We start from the raw sequence: 22,146 nt of genomic DNA, 5'->3' as shown, positions 1-22,146 counted from the left end.
TTTTTCCCATTTCTCTGAGATCTTAGTCTTTAAAGTTCTAGCTACCTTGATGACCGTGAACTCCAATTTTTATTTCCTTGTCCTTGAGAGGCTGCTGAGAATGCTACCTTGCTTCTGTTTTATGCTAGGATTTCTACTGAGATTCACAGTCCCCCATCCCATCACACTTAAGCTGGTAAGTGCCTAATGGATAAAAGTTGTGCAAAACAGTAGCTGACACCAACCGGGCTCCTTTATACCGAGGTCTTTGTCGCTCATGGCCTCCTCCCCTTAGGGCTCTCCAATGTCTTGAAAAAGGTAGCTTAGGCCGGGCGCGGCGGCTCACGCCTGTAATCCTAGCACTTTGGGAGGCCGAGGCAGGCGAATCACAAGGTCAGGAGATAGAGACCATTCTGGCCAACATGGTGAAACCCTGTCTCTACTAAAAATACAAAAACTAGCTGGGTGTGGTGGTGTGTGCCTGTAGTCCCAGCTACTCGAGAGGCTGAGGCAGGAGAATTGCCTGAACCCAGGAGGCAGAGGTTGCAGTGAGCTGAGACCGCACCATTGCACTCCAGCCTGGCAACAGAGCGAGACTCTGTCCAAAAAAAAAAAAAAAAAAAAAAAAAAAGCTTAAAAATATTTTGGCTATATGCTTTTAGTTTCTCTTGTTGGGAGATTTGGTTGGCTACAATCTTGAAGGCACACCCTGGAGCAATTCACTTTTCATATTTTCCGTTATGTAATCTTTTACTCACTTTCATTTCGTATCATATACTGCCACCATTTTTGGCTTAGACACAATCACGAACCTCTGAATCTCCCTGAATGTAATCATGGAGCAGTGGTCTACACAACTCATCTCAGACAATGTATTTGAAGATTGAAACCAAATTCACATTTATCTGAGTACAGCCGTAAAGTGAGTAGCATTAGGATAAACATCATGTCTTCCAGCATTCACCTGGAGGTGTAGACAGTGAAACCCAAGGAGTACATTTGTTAGTTCCCAAAGAAGAGTTTTTATGATTATCTGAAAGAAATCTTTGATTGGCACAGAAAATAAGCTTTAAACAAGGGCTGATTGGAAGACAGGGAATGGGGAATTCAATAGTGATTGACACAATCCAAATATTTCCTGTGACAATATTTCTGGGGTCTAGGGAGATGCCATTTCAGTTCTCAAGGGCTTATTTCTGCCAGCTTTCAAATGGCATATGAGCCACAATATGAAAATAGGAGTATTACATATCATGGTGCCCACATCCCATTAAAGAGTCATCTTTGAGGATCTGTGCACATGACCTCACATCTTAATGGGAGAGCAGCAATGACAGGTCCGCTTCTCTGGAGGGTGAGCAGCCCCCATTAGGATTTGCCTGTGCTTCACATGCCGAGTCATCTGTGTTTGCCAACCATATTACACACAGGCATCCGTTAAGTTTTCTACAGTGTCATTGTGTTTAAACTATGGGTCTTTTTCTTTTTACATATGTCCCTTGTAGATAGGCCAAAAGAAGTAACAAAAAGAACACTCATAAACCCATTACATTCTTGAATATTTGAAGTATTCCTTTCCAACATTTCTTTCTATCCATGAATGATAATGTATTTTTTGCATGCATGTAATATATTTTTCTTATTCTTCAGTGATATATTCTCATGAAAATAAACAAACATAAATCATGCTTCCTTACTGAGGTGGAAAGGAACCAGGAAGACTACTCCTTCCTTGCCCCCACCTCAGTTCCATCTCGTACAGTTTTCCTGTTACTCACGACATGCCCGCCACACGGGAACTTGTTGGTTCCCTGCGTGCACAAGGACTTTCTTGTGCTATGCATGGCTGGTTCCTCCTTTTTTTTTTTAAGTCTCAGAGTCAGTGCCTCCTCTGAGAGACCTTCCCTGATGACCCCTGTGGAAAATAGGCTTTCTCTTTTCTATTTCTTATCACAGCTCCCTTTTCTTTATAGAGTTACTATAGTTTGTAATTATTTAGCTTATTGACTTGTTTATTATCCACCTTTCCCACTGGAAAGCAAGTATCAGTTACTCAGAGGGAGGCAGGCATTTTCTTAAACCATTATCTTTCAGGGCCAGCTTGGGAATCTGGGAACAGGGCACAAAAAATATTTGTTAAGTGAATGAATTAAATGAACTTGGTTTTAATAACTGTATAATAAACTATTGGATGTGCAGGGAGTGGTGGCTCATGCCTGTAATCCCAGCACTTTGGGAGGCTGAGGCGGGTGGATCACTTGAGGTCAGGAGTTCGAGACCAGCCTGGCCAACATGGTAAAACCCCATTTCTACTAAAAATACAAAATTAGCCAGGCATGGTGGTGCATGCCTGTAATCCCAGCTACTCGAGAGGCTGAGGCAGGAGAATCGCTAGAACCCGAAAGACAGAGGTTGCGGTGAGCTGAGATCGTGCCACTGCACTCCAGCCTGGGCAACAAGAGTGAAACTCCATCTAAAAAAAAAAAGTTCTTATTAAATCTATTGTTGGCTGTTTATGCTGATGCTATTTTCTATCATTGTAAATGTAAACAGGTTTCCTGGCTGGATATGAGCTGAACCTCACACACTCACTTCACAGATTCACAGGGAGGTGGACCTAAGGGGATATTGTGAAATCCCATCCCAAGGCATAAAGGGGCTGTTGATCCCCTGGACCCAGAGAAAAACTGGCCCTGGGATGTAAAATCTCAAGGCGTCTCAGAGAAATTTAAGGTGATTAAGGTGACACCCATAAGCCCCTTTAGGGGTTCCGGGAAATGCATGGGTGGACCAACCTACACAAGACTAAACTTCTTGCTCATTAAATGCATGGCATCTAAGAGCACCTCTCTGTAACAGTGACCCCATTTGTTGTAGGGCTTTCTTTTTGGTTCAGCTAAAAGCCGGGTTCTTGTCAAACGGCCGTGAAAGATGAGGCTCGCAGACACCTTGAAGGGTGAGAAAAATAAAATTCACTGGGCGAAAAGAAAAAATAAAAAAGGAAAACAGGGACTCTCAGCAAAGCGAGAATCCTGCTAGCCGGTTGCCTGCCTCACAGATGGAATCCCCAGTTCCACCCCAGAACAGGAGAGGCCAGGCTCCTCCTTCCTGCAAATGACGCGAACTTCCCGAGGCCGCACCCCAGCGCGCACTCCTCCCAATGAGCAGGCCGGACAGAGGTTCTTCCGGGAGCCCTTTTTACTTGGCTGTCTCACGTTCATCCTCGCCAGCTAGCGAAATACAAAATACACACAGTACAGAGCAAATTGTGAGATGAGTATCAGTGAATAATGTCTGCTGTGCAGACATCTCTTGTATTTGAAATGTTTATTTGTTATGAACCCAATTCAAGCTGGCTTAAGCTAGAAAACAAACACACACCCACACAAGAATATGTTAACTGTCATAACTGGAAAGGAGTACATTGGCTTCAGAAATGGCTTCGTTGAGGTACTCAAGGGGCCTCATCAGGATTTTGTTCCCCAAAGTCTTTATCCCACAGACATTTATGAGCATCTCCCAAGTGACATTCTTGGTAGCAGAGACACAGCGTTGCGCATAGAAGGTCTGTCTTCCTCAAGCCAAGATTCTAGTTGACGGTGAGAGAGGCCTGGAGTCCATCCTAGGTTCACATGCTCAGCCCTACTATTTTCTGTGACAGATACATTTTTAGCTAGGTTCTCTCCGTGTGGTGGTACCCTACCTTTCCAAGCTCATATCCTTCCAGCAATACATGTAATTAAAAAGAGACCTTATTTCCACAGTTCTATTAACGTTCTGGGACATCCCTGGCTTAGAATTTAACTGATTCTTATTCTCAGCTTTGAACAGATTACAATGCAAAACGATGAAATTCACTAATTTCTTAGACCTGACACTGGGGCTGCTCTCTGAGCAGAGGAAGGCATTGGCCCCACCTAAACACATGGATGGAGAGTGGGCAAGAGAGACATTCCCAGAGGGAATTTGGGTGCCAGTAGCAGAAGGAACAACCTTTCCAGGGCAGGCAGAAGCAATAGTTAACTGCAGCATTGAAATTATTTCCTTAGGATATATTCTTAGAAGTGAAATATGAATGCATAGTGGAAATATATTTTAAGACTTCTGACAAAATTGCTAATTGTCTTCTATGATGTGTCTATTTGTTTTTACACTCACCCCATGCGTGTGTCTGTGTGGTTTAAATGGTGTAAGATGTTAAAAGTACTTAGAGTATATTAAGTTGATTTCTGATCACCGAAGACTCTCTTTTTGTCTGTAGGTGACAGACTAATAATATTAATCCATTAGTTCACGTTTCAATTACAGATAAAATGAGATCCTGGTGTTAGCTTTCAGGCAGATACACACAAACACACCACACACACACACACACACACACACACACACACAGAGATCAGCTTTGAAGAAGACTGAATTCTCTCCCTGCACAAATGAAGCCTCAATTGTTCCATCCTATGCTGCAATAGCACTAACTCCTCTCAGGTAGCATGGCCATACTCTTCTGTTCTCCCTGGTAAGATCAATACCAAATATTTGTGTTTTTTGAAAAAGAAAAGCCTTCTCAGGATTAATAATAAAGCCAAATAGAAGGGAATTAAAATTAGAAAGAAATAGCAAAATCCAAGGTTAATGCTTCGATGTCAAAATGACCACCAGAAGAAATGACACAATGCATCTGTTATCAAAGTGGTAAACTCCTTCTGAATTTCCAAACCACATTTCCACCCAGGCTGCACTGCCTGTGCTTTGACATATCTCTGACTGTGATGACCATGATCTCTTGTAAGGGATTTTGCAGCCAGCTCTCTCATTATAGTGTCATTTTGAGTATGGAGAAGAAGGGAAAACAAGCCGGTCCTCCTGACTGTAGTTCTGAATATTGACACAGAAGTTGATAGATCAGGAATTCCCCTGCTCCAGGAGGGGGATCTCTGAGGGCAAACTCCAAAGTTTGATGAATGTGATGTTCAGCCCCTGCAGAACCTTGCTTGTTAGTGTTGCCTCTGCAGTCTCATTTACTGTCTGTCTTTTCCCTCGCCCTGACCTTGAAACTTCTGCACGGCCACTGAATTTGCATGTGTGCATCACCTGGTCTCCATGACAACTGCAGAAAATCAGAGCAGAGACAAAGGATTCAGTGTCCACTTGTTAACAGTGCTTTCTACCTAAATCAGGGCATTTCAGCCTTCGATCCATTGACATTACAAGTCAGATGATTCTTTGTAGTAGGGTCTTTCTTTTGCACTGTAGGATTTTTAGCAACATCCCTGGCCTCTGCCGGCTAGATGTCAGTACCATTCTCTAATTGGGATAACCTCAGTAGTCCCCATACATTGCCAAATGTCTTCTGTGGGAAGAAATCATTTCCAGCTGAGAAACACTTAACTAGGTCATTGGAACACAGAACTAAATTGGATGGGGTGTCATATAATGTATAATTTTCTTTACATTTTAAAAATGACCTTATTCTGAAATTGGTTCTGGTTGCCACAGAGAAATGAGCAAATATCTTCTTAGCAGGCACATCATGAAGACCTAGAAGGAATTCCAAACTGCAACCTCAAATGTGTTATTAACTGAGATGGTACTTACACAATTTATAAAGTATTTTAATATTTTTCTTTTATGTGCCTCTCATAAGTTATTTTCTTTAAAAAAACTTTGAAATGTACAAAGTGTCTCATGCCTATAATCCCAGCAACCTCAGGAGGCCGAGGTGGGAGGATCGCCTGAGCCCAGGAGTTTGAGACCAGCCTGGGCAACATACTGAGACTTCATCTCTAAAAAAAAAAAAACAAAATTAGCCAGGTGTGGTGGCATAAGCCTGTGGCTCCCAGCTACTTGGGAGGCTGAAGTGAGAGGATCACCTGAGCCTGGGAGGTGGAGGCTGCAGCCTGGGTCACACCACTGCACTGCAGCCTGGGTGACAGAGCAACACTCTATTTCAAAATAAATAATTTTTTTTTTTAAAAGTCAAAAATAAAAAACACTTCCTCATCTACAGATTCTTCTAGTGTGCTCATGCCTATGCTTCTGAGCTTTTTGTACAATTTAAAATTACACATAGATGGCCGAAAGGCTTAGGACAGGTCTTGTCTGTTCCTTGAATAAGCCAAGGAAGTGGCCTGTTTCTCTGCTATTTCTTCTGTCTCAAATGCTCTTTCTGCAGATACCTGTGGGGTCACTCTCTCCAATGAGAATACAATTATTCTGTCCTAGTAAACCTCCCTTCCTCAGAGATGGCTTCCCTGATACCTTAGAGGGTCACTGCCTACCTCTGTGCCATCTCTTTTTCTTTGCATTGCTTTTCTTTCCTTCTTAGTATCCAAAGTGTCTACCTAAAATCGTATGTGTATTCAATTATTCATTTTATTATCTGTCTTTATTGTCTTCCCTGTATAGGAAAGTTCATTTGTCTTTTTTGTTCACTTCTGTATCTTCAGGAACTAGAACCTAGGCCTAGGCCACAGTGCTTTAGAGAAAGACTGCAGAGCACATACTTGGTGGCATGTGTGCCATTATCTGATTCTGTGCCCATGGCAGACTTTGCTAATCGTTCAACACACTTCTCCACTAGATTCACAAACAATATCAGAGTTCTTCTTACTGGTGCTGCCACGGTTTTGGAGCTAGCTGCTGCTCAATTTAAACACGATGTCACCCTCCTTACTCCAAGACCAACTATGCCTATCACTTAAATAAATTGGATTTATGCAAATACGATTATTAAACAAATTCCCATTCACCTCTCTTCTCCAGATGACCAGGTAAGAAACTTTGCCAATAGATCCAAGGAAACATAGGCTGCCTGTTTGTGTTTGAATTCTAGCTCCAGTTCTTCCTAAATGTGCAACCTTCAGGAAATTACTTTACCTTTCTGTGATTCAGTTTCCTCAATTGCAAAATGAGGATAATAATAATGCCGATTCCAAGGGGATTGGTGGTGAGTCACTGAGATAGTGAAGAACAAGTCTGTAGTAAAACACACTAAGAACGTGGCCTGGGAGATAGTAATTTATGTATATGAGTGTGCGTTTTGTGTGTTACTACGATTATCTTTTTTAAAATTAAGTTAAAGCTGAAAGCTATGGATGAGTGTTTCTTTTAAATTAACATCACTGTATTACCCATACAAGGCTGTTCTCTGCATTTAGGTGTAAGCACTAGCCATTTCGTGGTATAAGTTGTAGAAAAGTAAACTTGACTTTTTTAGCATAACCCACAGTAAGAATTACATTTTGTGTTAATGACATATTATGCGACATACACATTCAAAACTCAAAGAGAAGTTTCATAAATTTGTACACACCCTTACTACCTATAATGTGCTCTGACATTTCTTACTCTGTTCTCTATTCGGTTCTGTTTTAGCCTATTCTGTTTTTTAATAGCTGGTTGCAATCCATTAAACTGATTTTGTGCCACTGACACAGAGTGAGCAGTAGTTTGAAAGCCAGGGCCCTCTGGAAGGCAGATCCTGCTCTGGGGAAACACTGCCTGTTTTGCATATGCGTTGCTGAAAACAGGCACTGCTGGCTTAGGAGTAGGAGACTGGCCTTTCAAAGTTGTCCAAATGTGCTCCTATGTAAGAACAATGCTAATTGCATTGGCCAGTCTCAGAACTGAAATAAGTCAACGAACAAAATAAATTGCCGTGCATGAAATTTGCAATAAGCTCACTCTGAAAAAATTCCTGAAATAATCTCGGTTGTAATCATAAAATTGCAAAGGCCGTAAGACAATGTCTTGGCCCAGCAGCTGAGCTCTGCAGGTTCAGAGGTTTCAGGCCCCACGTTGGGACTGCTTCCACCAGAGGATTCAAGAATGATTTTACTGAATTGAAGGATGAAGACAGCCATCGCTAAATGAACAGGCAAGAAAAGAGCGCCTCTGCTGGCTGGGGATGGAAATTACCAAATTACCAAAAGGAAATTGGGTTCGTGTTTAGTACACAGAGCAAGGGGGACTCACTGGAACCAAGTAATTTGTTGATCCTGATGTCTCCTGGTGCTTCCGTGCTCAGTGGTAAAGGCTGACAGATCAGATCAAGGATCCTGGGAGGGAGCTGGGGAGGTGTTGTTCAAAGGATACAAAATTTCAGTTAGGCAGGAGGAATAAGTGAATGAGGTCCATTGCACGTGACAACAAGAGTTCATCATATATTGTATTCTTGAGAAATGCTGAGAGAGTAAAGTGTTTTCACCACCAAAATGAGGACTATGAGAGGTAATGAATATGTGAATTAGCTGGATTGAGCCATTCCACAATGTATATATACTTTAGAGCATCATAGTGTACACAGAAAATACAAACCATTTTATCTGTCAATTAAAAAATAAAAATCATTATATTAAGTTCTTAGTGAAAATCAAAGCAACAATCAAAAGTAGGACTATTGAAGATTCAGATTCTTTAGAAATGAAGGCTTGAGTTACTCTACCAGATAAGGAATCTTGACTAATTGATTTTTTGGCTGAGAGCAAGAGAAGTATGGAAATATGGAATGGATCCTAAGAGAATAATGGCACATGTATATATAAGCAGAAATGAGTGTTCTATGCTTTTGCATAGTTTCTCTTTCCTTGTTATGTGTGTTTGTTTTTATAAATAATAATATTTATTGTCTTTTTCTCCTTCCCTTTATTACTTTACATACAAATTATATGCTATTGTTATACAATTTAGCTTTCAGGTAACAGAATAGTCAGTGGGACCCTGACTAAATTTGAGGAGTATCTAATGCAACCAGTGATGATGCAATGATTTGAGGCCTGTTTTTCCTCATGTTAGGGAAGGGGCGGGGCTGCATATCATGTATAAAGGATGCTTGTAAAACAGGGTCATATACTAAGAAGGGTAAAAAGCAATCTGAAGAATATGGCAGTCACAGATGTGGGGAGCAGGCACTACCTCTGGGACTGAAGGAGCATGCCAAAGACAGAAGAGACTTGGGAAAGGGCCATCTCCAAGTTTGAGATCAGACTCTTTGGAAAGGATGTGGCTCTGAACCCAGGTAGAGGGGTTCAGTGAGGTGCAACAGGCTGGGCCTGGCAAGCAAGAAACTGCCCACGGGGGCCCAGCAAAACTTGTTGGATGGATGTACTATTGGAGCCCCATGCATTATGGCAAAGAAGCTGCTCACTGGAAGAGAGTTTCCTGGTGACTACTTCCTTGTGGGAATAAGAAGGAGAGTATTGGGATCAGGAGGAGAAGCACAATCCTTTTGTAAATTGTTCCAGCTAATAAATGTGCAATGTTTACAAAGTTCAGTCCCAGTGTTACAGAGGAAATCAAAACGGATGGGTATGGAACTGAAAGTCAAGAACTCGATAACTGGTCCAGCCTCACCTGTGGTAAACCAGCTTCCCACACACCTATCTACACATATTTCGACTTCTTTAAAACCATGACAAAATGACTCTATGCTTCCATCTACTGATCAATCAGAACATAATTGGAGGGAAGATGACTTGCTATTATCTGCCTCCTGAGATAATGCAATAAAAGAAGTACAAGCCCACCTCTAATCTACTCCTCCCCCCAATACTATTGAGCCTCAATATTTAAAAAATCCAGTTTACAGAAAACATGGGGATGTAAGAATATGTTAAAAATGCCATGATAACATAATCGGCTTCTGTTGAGGGCCCTCAAGACCACCCTCCATCTGGAGTTTTCCTAGAAAGTTTCATAGGGCTAGCATATAGTTGTGCTCATGACTCAGATTTGTAACAGGGAAGTGATAAGAATACACACTAGATCCCAGGGGTCAAAGACACTGGCAGCGTCTGCGGGAATCTCCACGTCGGCTTCCGGTGATCTCTCCCTCTTATGAGGGTCTCAGAATCCATTCTTCCCCCAACTATGAAAATGTAGCAACAGGTAGGCCATGTTTCTGCCCAAGGAAGCCCATTGGAGACTCAGCACCCAAGGTTTTTTGGGAGCTGGTCACATAAAGATCTTCTGCCAGGCACATACCAAAATGCCAGACTCCCGGAAGAAAAGCAGGTGTTCAGAATAAATCATATTGTTTGAATGGTCCAGGCATAGTGAGCTAGTCTTACCATGGAATGGCAGGCACATTTCCAAAATCCAAATTCCTAGACATCAACCAAGGGCCGACTTGCAAAAACACCTTTCTATGGAGAGTAGTCTCCGTCCTGCTATGCTAACTCATTTCTGCACACAGCCCAAAGTAGAATCTGGAAAATTCTATTGGAAAATTATTTTTATAAGAAAACAAATAAATGGCATGGATAAAGAGGAAAAATACAAGAAACTGTAAAAACTTCGAAAGGATTTATGGAATACACCAACCAAAGAAAATATCTGGATCTTGCTTTGTGTGGACCTTAATTTAAATGAACTCTAGGCAGACATTTTTAAGGTAGCAGGAAAGTGTGAAGATAGATTGGTATTGAATACTATGAAATGAATATTGCTGACTATGATTGCATTATGTACGATCATGTATCTTAGTTACTTAAAAAGAGTCTCTATTAGCAGTACATACCACCAAATTTACACATAAAATTACTTGAGGTCTGGGAATTTAAAAAATAATAATCTTGCTTTGTTGGTGATAATAATGAGAAGTATTAGTGGAGATAAATTAAACAAAATATTGATAATTGTGGAAAAAAAAATTTGTTTTTTTTTTTTTTGAGATGGAGTCTCGTTCTATCTCCCAGTCTGGAGTGCAGTGACCCGACCTCAACTCACTACAACCTCCGCCTCCCAGGTTCAAGTGATTCTCCTGCCTCAGCCTTCTGAGTAGCTGGGAATACAGGCATGTGCCACCGTGCCTGGCTAATTTTTGTAATTTTAGTAAAGACAGGGTTTCGCCATGTTGGCCGGGCTAGTCTGAAACTTCTGACCTCAGGTGATCTGCTCGCCTCAGCCTCCCAAAATGCTGGGATTAGAGGTGTGAGCCACTGTGCCCAGCCTAATAGTGGAAAATCTTCAAGGAGTACAGGGAGATTAGTCATATCATGCTTTCTATATTCATGCATGTTTGAAAAGTTCCATATTTAAAAAGGCTAATGTAAGTAAAGATATATTTTGTTTCTTTTTATGTCTAGCCCACATAACCAACAATTAACCAAAAATGTGAAAGCAAGAATAACAGGGTGACAAGAAAAAGTTAGCTTTTCATTAAGAAGTTACCTGTAGATTACGAGGTAGAGTAAATGTAGTCTATCTCCTGGCATTCGTAGGCATATTTTTGGCAGGAGCGAGAAATCTGATCTTTACAAATGATGTTGTTTTACCACCCCTTCTTTTTGTACTAGCTTCCTGGTAAAGGTTAATTGATTTACCTTTTCAAGAATTTCTTTCTATACACACACCTCTGTATCTTCTTTTTTTAAAAAAAGAACAATATACATAAAAGTGAAAATTAGTAGTGAATCTAAGATAATAATTCAGATTTTTGTGGTTCTGTGTGTTTTCATCTCAACTCACTTGACTTAGGCTTTTGATTGGAGTGTTGTTTGGAATAGGATCAAGAACATACGGGCAATTAGGTCAGGCGCGGTGGCTCACGCTTGTAATCCCAGCACTTTGGGAGGCCGAGGCGGGCAGATCACTTAAGATCAGGAGTTCGAGACCAGCCTGGCCAACATGGTGAAACTCTGTCTCCACTAAAAACGCAAAATTAACTGAGTGTGGTGGCACATGCCTGCAATCCCAGCTACTCAGGAGGCTGAGGCAGGAGAATTGCTTGAACCTGGGAGGCAGAAGTTGCAGTGAGCCAAGATCGTGCCACTGCACTCCAGCCTGGGTGACAGAGTGAAATGTTGTCTCAAAAACCAAACAAACAAACCAAAAAAACAAAAACAAAAAAACGAAAACAAAAAGAACACATGGGCAATTGATCTGGGACAGCTCTCGCTCACTTACCTCCCTAATTAGTTTTCACCTGTTGCTTTACCAACTAATTAAAGTACAGCTCCCATTCAATAATATTTGGTTCCTTCTCATGTCCAGCGCAGACATCAGCACTGGGTGTTAAAGGTTATCAGGCAGTCAGAAGCTCAAAGACATCCCAGCTTATTGAAAGAGGAATCTTCAAATAAACAGCAACAACAATGTACTATTGGGTTCTTCTCATAAAGCTGACTGGAGAGAATGGAATAGGAGATAAAGAGAAGGACGGCTAAAGTCTATGAGAAGGAAAGAAGCAAAGAGTATCAAGAACGTAGAGCAGGGAAAGGTTGTGTGCAATTTTTCTTTGAAACAAATTTGGTTATCTTAGCCCAGAATAGAATTCTATTGAAAGAAAAATAATATTGATCACAGCATCAAAGGTAAAGAGAAAAAGCTGGCTTTGGGAAACACAGCAACTGAATAGAAGCTAAGAAGATGTATTTGTTGCCACAGCAACAAATGGGTAAAGCAGCTCCAACTGTTTTCAGCCTTTCCGACTCAAGATTTACATTTCTGAGGAGAGCATGTGCATGGCCCAGATTGCTCCCTTACCCCTCAGCCAAGAGAGCATTGGGCATTTTGATTGATAGCCCCAGGAAGTTAGTACATCAGACAGGGTTGGGGTGGAGGGCAGGATGGACGCCGAGTAGGTAAACGCAACACATGTGCCTGTAGTCAACACAGATGATTACTCAGGGATGAAGATGAAAAGTGGCAACCCAGGCAGCCAGAGCTGTGTACACCATGACAGAGATGTGAGGGACTGATGGCCTATAAATGGAACAAGCTCCATGGAACAGGCTGGGAAGTGTACTCAATTTTGGATTGCTTTATGGTTACCTCATCCTCAAACATTGCTCTGAGAGGTCTGGCCTGGATCACAGATACATATCTGAAGCCATTATTGAGGGTGTGTATTTTTCCTTGGCTTCAGAAAGGTCATGGGCAGAGAGCCACAGAGTTGACTCAGCCCACTGGAAGGACATAGACTGTGAGTGAGGAAGGAGTTCATCTTCAGAGGAAAGCTGAGGGCTCTCATCAGAAGAAGAAATGGAACCCAGAGAGGAAGAAACAAACAGGACATCAGAATTCTCCCACTGGTTCTCAAAATATTCTCTTCCTAGGACATAGGAGGAGAAAACACTGCCCTCCTTAATTAAGAGATGAGGAAATTGAGGTGAGTACCAATGGACATCCCGCATTCCCACAGCTACCACAAGGTGGAGCTCAGACTAAACCCTCAATCTCACGACTTCTGGGCTGGTGTAGCCTCTATTGATCTCTCTGTGGAAGAGTATTCAGTCAGTCCGTGTGGAGGTGTAGTCAGTCCTCTGAGACGTTTCAGAGGCAACCCCAAACTCTACCTAATGCCACTCTACTCCCAAGCCTCCCCAAAAGAAATAGAAATTGAACATTCCTCTGGGTCCTAAAATGAGACCCCCAACTATCTGACAGAAACAGGAACTGCGGAAGTAACAAGGAGGAAAAAACCAACGGATCCAAGGAAGCACCTGTTCCATTAAGAACATCACTTCGGTTGGTTCATTCAGGCAACAGAGAAGGTCAGTCTCTGGAAATCCAGCTGCACTTTGAATGCTCCACCCACTTTGTCATGCGCCTAAATCTAGGCAGGGCTCCACATTGTTATTCTGGTCATGAATCCAAACACAGAAAAAATGGAAAACTCCAACCACCCAATCCTGCCTCTGACACGTGTGAGCCATTGGCCCTTGGGCTCATTAAATACATTATTTAGGCCTCGGTGACCTCATTTGCCCATGGGGATGACAATAGAAACGGTCTCAGCTGCTGTTGAGAAACCCATGCAATAATGTACATGAAACCCTGAACACAGTGGCTGACATAGGCAAATGCTCAATAATATTGGTTATTGCTATTACTGCTATGTATAATAGTAATGATCAGAAACCATCCCAAGACGCCAAACTAAGACACTGCTTAATTATGGCAAGTCTACATATGAAATATTTGGGGCATCATGAATGTGTTTATAAAGAATATGAAATAATAACACAGAAAAAGTTTATACTTAATACTGAGCAAAAGGAGCAGAATTCAAAACTATATGCCAACATGAATAGGACACAATTAAAATGTACAGGGGGGAGTTAAGGAAATGGACTAACGTTCACTGTCAATAGATTTAGTTGAGTCCTCTTCCTACCTTCTGCTTTTACTGTGTCTTTAAGTGTTTCTATGATAAAATTTACTTTCATGACAATAAAAGTTTTAGTACTTTAGAAAAGATGTACGTTCTCTTAAATTTCAATTGCTAGTTCATTATGCATTGGGAAAAATGCAACCCACTTTGGGAAGGCTTCCCTCCCTCATCTATAAAGAATGAGGAGGAAACTCATTCGTTGAAATGGCTCTTTGCAAGCTCTTTCTCTTAGCATTCAAAGCCAAGTGATAAGGCAGCTACTTAGGATTCAGGAGTAACAGCATGAGCTATTTCCCCAGAGAACCAACGACAAAATTTCTATATCAATTCCCAGCCCATGATCTAAGATTCCATAGCTACGCCTACGAAAGGGTTTTTTTTGGGGAAAGTACATCAAAATAATATCTGAAGTAAGCATTTACAGTGGAAAAGGGGGAAAATGTTATCCAGGGATTGGAAAAGCATAGGGTGGGGGAAAGCTAACCCCACTCTAATTCCCACTGGCATGTTCTCCCCCTGGTGTGGCTGCATCTTTGTGCCAATGAGTATAATAAATAGAAAAATAAATAATAGATGCAAGGCTGTAGTGTCAGGGAAACAGACAGAAGGAGCTCTCTCTCACCATAGATTTTCTTAAATGAGCCAGTTCCCACCAGTCCTGAAACTATCAAGTTCTCTGCAGTTTTAACTTGCAAGTAAGTGTAGCTTGAAAACCCACATAACACATATGTCCCTTCCAGGGAATTACTAAGGAGTGCACATCATGAATACATAAAAACCAGTGCCAGTTGGACCTGTGTTCTACTGGACTTTAAGGAAACCCCAAATCTGAGCAAATACAAGTTTATGTGCTCCCAAGACTAGTCTTGCTCACAAGCCAGTCTCAGTTAAATAAAGGCTGTTTTTCTTGAGCTGAATGAAGGGTATTGGCAGCTAGGAAGCAGCTGCCATTTCTAGGAGCTCACTGAGTTTGGCTCATGATCTAAAGATTTAACCTGCCTCATTGACGAGATCCTCACAAAAGCCTGATGTGTGTAGGTGATTGCATGCATGTGTGTGCGGGGAGCATTATCATCCCTGTTTCACAGACAAAATACTGAATGTAGAGAGGTAAATTCAGTAACTGGATATAACAATAGAAGCCAGAATATAACTGAGGCTAACCCTCTCTAAACTCCATGCTGGTCAACCCTATAGGGATACTCTCATGCATTCTCCAAATTCCATTTATTCCACCAAGATTCCATTTTACATATGCTGACAAAATATAAGCAATGTTTTTTACATTCATTTGCTTTGAGATTCTCCCATGAAACAGTATCCCTGGGAACAGACTGTATTCTGTCAGAGCAAAGGCAGTGAACTGGTGGTTATCTGGCCCAATGCTGTTTGCAATCACATTGTGTTTGCCTTGCAGAATGTTTAAAAATTTAAAATTAATATCCAACATGTAAAAATAAAATGTTTTACAAAAAATAGCAATATCTAGCTTTCTGTGAAACGTAGAAGATTTGTGAATACAGGAAATACACTCCCATTTGGCAAAGATAACCCAGCCCCTTTAGAGCCTCTCTTCCTACCTGCACCCCCGACATGAGCCTAGGGTGAAGCTTCCTAAGACCATGGTCCAGGAGGGAGTCCCCTGACTGCAGGGAAAACTGTCATCAAATTCCTCCATCCAAGGACATCTGAGAACCTTCACTGCAGCCCATTGTTTCCCATAGTAATATTCAACATTTACTCAACAGTAACTGTGTGCCAATACTATTTCATAGAATCTTCACAAAACCCCCATGAGATGGTCAATATTATGATCTATTTAAATGAGAAATAAAATGATTTTTCCTCCATGACACTGGAAAGGATCCACTTAAATGATACATTATTTTTTGCTCCAGAATTTTTTCTCAACTTTGATTCTACAAGAACTCAGCATTCCATTGTCTCTAATTTTGCACAAACTGAGCTATACTTTGTTATTGTTGTTATCTTCTTGAGCAGGTATCAGCACCCATGGCTTTAGGAAGAGGGAAAATGAAGAGGAAATCTAATCTACCTGAGTCTAAACAATAAACATCCGTGAATAGGGACACTGCATTTGACAAGATGGAAAAGGCAAATAAATGTACTCTGGTTATAAAAAATGTCATTATTTGCTTTTACTTTAAAATGGCTCTTCAGGTTGTTCAATGTAAAACAAAGAGGCTTTCTCTTTAATGGTTTCTGTCAGAGATAATATGGTGTGAGGTAGAAATGATGAACTCATCCCAGGATATCAACCAAGCAAATGTCCATCAGGTAGGGAGGCAGGGGTCCTGGTAATACACTATGTGGAAGAATGGGGAAAATTTATGGAGGACATGATTGGAATCAGTGGATTTAAATTTTATCTCAATTCCCCCACATCTTATAGTCCTAGGCATGTATATTCTTTATTTTATCCAAAAGATACCAACTTTATATCAACAACAATTAATTTACAGGTGAAAAGTTCTATTTAACCTCCTAAAGATGAGTCCCATACAATGAGTGCCTCCTCTTTCCCAGCCCCTGTTCTAAGTACTTAGGATGTATTATGTTATGTGAGTCTCAAATACCCAGTGGACTGGGGACTCCTAGTATGGCAGGTAAAGTAAAATCATACAGGTTTTCATTTTTATACCTGCTATCTGCTTTCTAAATGTTCTCTCATTTGTTTTGTTTTCAAGATGGAGTCTTGCTCTGTCACCCAGGCTGGAGTGCAATGGCGCGATCTCCACTCACTGCAACCTCTGCATACCAGGTTCAAGCGATTCTCCTGTCTCAGCCTCCTGAGTAGCTGGGATTACAGGTGCCCACCACCACACCTGGCTAATTTTTGTATTTTTAGTAGAGACTGGGTTTTACCATATTGGCCAGACTGGTCTCGAACTCCTGACCTCAGGTGGTCCGCCTGCCTCGGCCTCCCAAAGTGCTGGGATTATAGGAGTGAGCCACTGCGCCTGGCCATTTGATTCTTATAACACCTTTGAAAGTAGGCATGACAAATATTATAATCACAATGTTACATAATATTATGCTGGTTTTAGAAAGAAGGGAACTGAGGCTCTGCAGGGTACTTAGAAGTTTTGCTACTGAAGTTTAGGTGCATTTGCTTCTATTTAATGTCTTTGTTACCATCTGAACAACCATACAGTTGGCTGTGATGCTGAAAATGTCCCGTCATGCACCTACACTGCCACAGACAATATAGTGCACCTTGACCTGAGCTCAGAATTGCAGGTATATTAAATGTTAGTCTTCACCATTTAAAGGCAACTGTATTTCCTTTTTTTTTTTTTTTCTTACATGATTGGTAATTGCTATAGCTTTCCATTATACTGTTTTTTTTATTTATTATACTTTAAGTTTTAGGGTACATGTGCACATTGTGCAGGTTAGTTACATATGTATACATGTGCCATGCTGGTGCGCTGCACCCACTAACTCGTCATCTAGCATTAGGTATATCTCCGATGCTATCCCTCCCCCCTCCCCCCACCCCACAATAGTCCCCAGAGTGTAATATTCCCCTTCCTGTGTCCATGTGATCTCATTGTTCAATTCCCACCTATGAGTGAGAATATGCGGTGTTTGGTTTTTTGTTCTTGCGATAGTTTACTGAGAATGATGATTTCCAATTTCATCCATGTCCCTACAAAGGACATGAACTCATCATTTTTTATGGCTGCATAGTATTCCATGGTGTATATGTGCCACATTGTCTTAATCCAGTCTATCATTGTTGGACATTTGGGTTGGTTCCAAGTCTTTGCTATTGTGAATAATGCCGCAATAAACATACGTGTGCATGTGTCTTTATAGCAGCATGATTTATAGTCTTTGGGTATATACCCAGTAATGGGATGGCTGGGTCAAATGGTATTTCTAGTTCTAGATCCCTGAGGAATCGCCACACTGACTTCCACAATGGTTGAACTAGTTTACAGTCCCACCAACAGTGTAAAAGTGTTCCTATTTCTCCACATCCTCTCCAGCACCTGTTGTTTCCTAACTTTTGAATGATTACCATTCTAACTGGTGTGAGATGGTATCTCATTGTGGTTTTGATTTGCATTTCTCTGATGGCCAGTGATGATGAGCATTTTTTCATGTGTTTTTTGGCTGCATAAATGTCTTCTTTTGAGAAGTGTCTGTTCATGTCCTTTGCCCACTTTTTGATGGGGTTGTTTGTTTTTTTCTTGTAAATTTGTTTGAGTTCATTGTAGATTCTGGATATTAGCCCTTTGTCAGAAGTGTAGGTTGCGAAAATTTTCTCCCATTTTGTAGGTTGCCTCTTCACTCTGATGGTAGTTTCTTTTGCTGTGCAGAAGCTCTTTAGTTTAATTAGATCCCATTTGTCAATTTTGTCTTTTGTTGCCATTGCTTTTGGTGTTTTAGACATGAAGTCCTTGCCCATGCCTATGTCCTGAATGGTAATGTAAAGGCAACTGTATTTCCTATGGAAGAGACTACTCGTTTTCTCCGTATGCATTTCCCCCATAAGAATAGAATTTGTGTTTTTTGACTTCATAGGTAGCTGTCCAGAATAAAGTGTACATTACCCAGTACACATTGGGTCAAGGGAATGTCAGGTGACTAACTAAATTCTAGATGAAACTAGAAGTGTCACATGACAGCTTCCAAGGCATAGCAAGTACATGCTCCTCCTATGGACTACAACCTAGTTTTTTATTTGTCTTCTCCTATATACTTTAATGTAGAGGTGGTGTCTGTAGCTGTTACTGCCATCTTGGTAATGAGATGAAGAGGAATGGAGGTCAGAAGCAGAGCAACAATCTGGAAGAAGCCTGGGTTCCTGATGACCTTTAGGTCCAAACCACTATTCCAGCTTCAGACCTCTTTCTTAAGATGTTTTCATGAGAGAGAAACAAACTTCTCTCTCATATAAGCAGCTAATTTTAGCCTCTAATTCAAATGAACACTATTCTTAACTAATAAAATTTTCAGACAAAACATTGAGACCCACCAACTAAATACTGCATGTTTTGAATATGAGGATGAACAAAACATATCTGTGCCATTAACACGACACCACAAACCTTAATGAGGTTCTCTGTCTTAATATACTTTTAAAAACCTGATTTAGCCAACAACCCACCCTTTTAATATAATGTTACTGTTCATTTTTGGGTTTTAGGGGGGCAACAGTTAACCCTACCTCATTCCTCTCTGAGTTTGGAACCAATCGAAATAAAAAGAGGCATATTTATATAAAAATATGACAAACATAGCAATTTCATTGCTCCTATTGCTGGTTTGGTAGACATGGTTGGGCCTTTAGTAAAATTATCCTCTACATTGGACTCTGTAAGTACAGTTTTTCTTTGGGCCCATTCGTATAGAGGACTAGGGCCACCTCTCACCTTGTCAAACCCAGAGAATCCAGGAACCTTACAAGTTAGTCACACATGACCACAATGTTCACATATTAACCTTGCTAGTTAGAAAAAGGAGAATAAATACTGTAAGCATCCTCCATCTCCACAGTTCTTCAACCTTCCTCTGGGTTGAACAAGTAAAGTGGGGAAGGGGTTAAGTGGGGAAGGGGTTCAGTTTTATTTCAACAATCCCAGAAAGTGAGAGGCTTCTATGTCATGGTCTCCAGCTGGAACAAGTAGAAAGAAAGAAAAGAGATCTCCTGCTGCTCAAGATAAAGAAGGAATATTGCAGCTAAGCATGGGAGACATAGGGAAGTGATGGTTTCTAACCTGACACAAGGTGGAGAGAAGTAATAAACTAGAAGATGAGGGAAGTAATTAAAGTAAAACAAATATATGACATGAGGTTTCCTTAAACACACCCACAAGGAATATGGGACTTGATTGCAAGCTTCTTGTTCTTTCATGTTATTATTGAACTCATTATCATTATTGCTGTAATTGTAGTGGTGACCCACTTTATTCATTTATTATAAGACATTCCTGAAACCAAAGCAGAAATAGGCACTATTCTAATACAATATTTACCTGTCATTGTTCTACAGTATCTGTCCCTCTTTTGATGTGGTGTCAAAGTCTGTTTAGGTTATATGGTGCCCATATCCCCTGTTATCAGCACCCTCTCATGCTCACTTCTTCTCATCTACATACACAAGAATCCATTTCTCTGGGAAAAGGATTGTAGATAATAGACAAAAGGAATGTCTACTAGAGAAACAGATGAGCTTGGCTAATGAAGGAAATGAAAATTGGAGCCATAATGAGCTACTGTATCACAAATGAGCATAAATTATTTTGTCAGTGCTATTTACAATTTTACATGGTGCAGAGCTTTGCAATTACGTCTATTCAATTTTGCCATTCAAGGGATATTTCAATAAGGATTCTTCATTGTGGCCAAACAACGCATTTGGAAGCTTCCGTTGTACATGGGATTCAAATCTAGCCACAAAAGAGTCCATTGCTGTAGATTCAGAAGAAAACTCTTGGTTAAATGTCAAAATACTAGCAAATTCTTGAAGGAGAAATTTTCAATTGTTTAGGAATAAAGCATAATGAATATGACCTCTGTCTATGATTGTGGAAATTCTGAGTTGAATTCCAAATATCTTGGTGGTTAGGTCAGTGTATTACCAACAATGACAACAACAAACAATACAAACAGAACAAAATTTGGGAACAAAACATGATCGGGAGATTTTGCAAAGGTTAAAAAAGCCCTACTGAGAGGTTTTTTCATAGAATACGTAAATATTTTTATGCGTGTTAAAAACATAAGGACTCTTAAAATATGACTGTAATACTATAATCATTCATAAATAGAATTAAAAATATAAATATCCTCAAATATCTAGTCAATGTTCAAGTTTCCTTGCATGTCTGAGCCTTTTTTAAACCTCTAATATATCATTTGTACGTGTTTCATTTTTCTCGTTCCATAGATAAGCATGGCAGCCTTCCAATCCACTTTCTTTTCACCAAACTTAACAAATCCCATAATTACATTCATCCATGTTGTACTATTCACAGCTGCACATCCCATCATGAAAGAGCTTGTTTTTCTGTAGGAGTCAAGCTAAATAACCCAATTGTTAAGACAAAACCAGGCTGAGCTTGGCTTAAAAATTGAATTGTGTTACCAACCTAGTGGAAAGTTCCATTATTGGATTGGAAGAAACACTGTCAACTTTTCAAAGAATGAAAGTGAATATTAAGCTTCTAGTTATAGTAGTAGAGGTGAGAGCCACAGCCACTGAGGCAAGAAAGTGAATGTTAGCATTTACTTACCCTATAGAACTTCCACGGCAATGTTGGGCTTGTTTTACATCTGACTCCTACCCCAGATGTGGATACATTAAGCCTTTGGTCTTAAATACAGCTGGCACATACTGACTCATGATTTCAGATGGTTTCAGGAAAGACCGTCTAGCAAAAGTTGTACTTGGGGGAATTCCTGGCAAAATAACAGATGTAGCAATGTCTAACTGCTTTTGTGATGTAAATTGATCTCCCTATGGCATCAGTGAATCTTCGTGCATTCCTTACATTGATCAAATAAAACTTACTAGAAATAAAAATAACACACACAAAAACATCTTCAAATGCTGTGTATATTCATTGATTATTTTTTAATTTAAATGCTTCAAACCTGACCTATAAACTTTTTGAAATGTGTTCAGGCAGCAAATACACATACCATCTACCCATGTCCATTTTGTTTCTGAAACTAACCAAGCTTATTCTTGCCTCAGGACTTTCCCTTGCTGGGTCCTGTGCCTGCAGCTCCTGTTCTTGGCCTGTCTGCTTTGCACCTTCCCTGCTTAGAGGACAGCACCCCCATGTCTTCATCTGGGGAGCCTTCCCTGACTCGCTGTCTCAGGTGGCTCCGTCACTCCCATTCCAGTCTCCCTTCATCAAGTTACCCATTTATTATCTTCATAGAATTTTATCATAACCTAAAAATTGTGTTTGTTTATTTGTTTTCTTGCATATTGTCTGAATCCTTCATTGCATGTGACCATGATGAGGGCAGGGAAGTGACTCACATTCACCATGGGATCCCCAGGTCTTAGA

The 22,146-nt window shown here is 40.6% G+C and overlaps 1 long non-coding RNA gene across 1 annotated transcript; it reads right to left on the bottom strand.

Annotated features, from left to right (window-relative positions):
• Positions 1–2,187: 2,187 nt before the first annotated feature.
• Positions 2,188–21,475, bottom strand: LOC130540694 (uncharacterized). The gene is made up of 3 exons (XR_008954688.2): positions 21,361–21,475; positions 7,954–8,047; positions 2,188–5,086 (listed from the first exon to the last, which is right to left on the bottom strand). It is a non-coding gene; the product is annotated as an uncharacterized LOC130540694 (long non-coding RNA).
• Between the last annotated feature and the right edge of the window lie 671 nt (positions 21,476–22,146).

Source organism: Pan paniscus, chromosome 10, assembly GCF_029289425.2.
Source record: "Pan paniscus chromosome 10, NHGRI_mPanPan1-v2.0_pri, whole genome shotgun sequence".
Lineage (NCBI taxonomy): Eukaryota > Metazoa > Chordata > Mammalia > Primates > Hominidae > Pan > Pan paniscus.
Note: the sequence above shows the minus strand (reverse complement) of the source record. Positions and strands in the feature narration are given on the sequence as shown.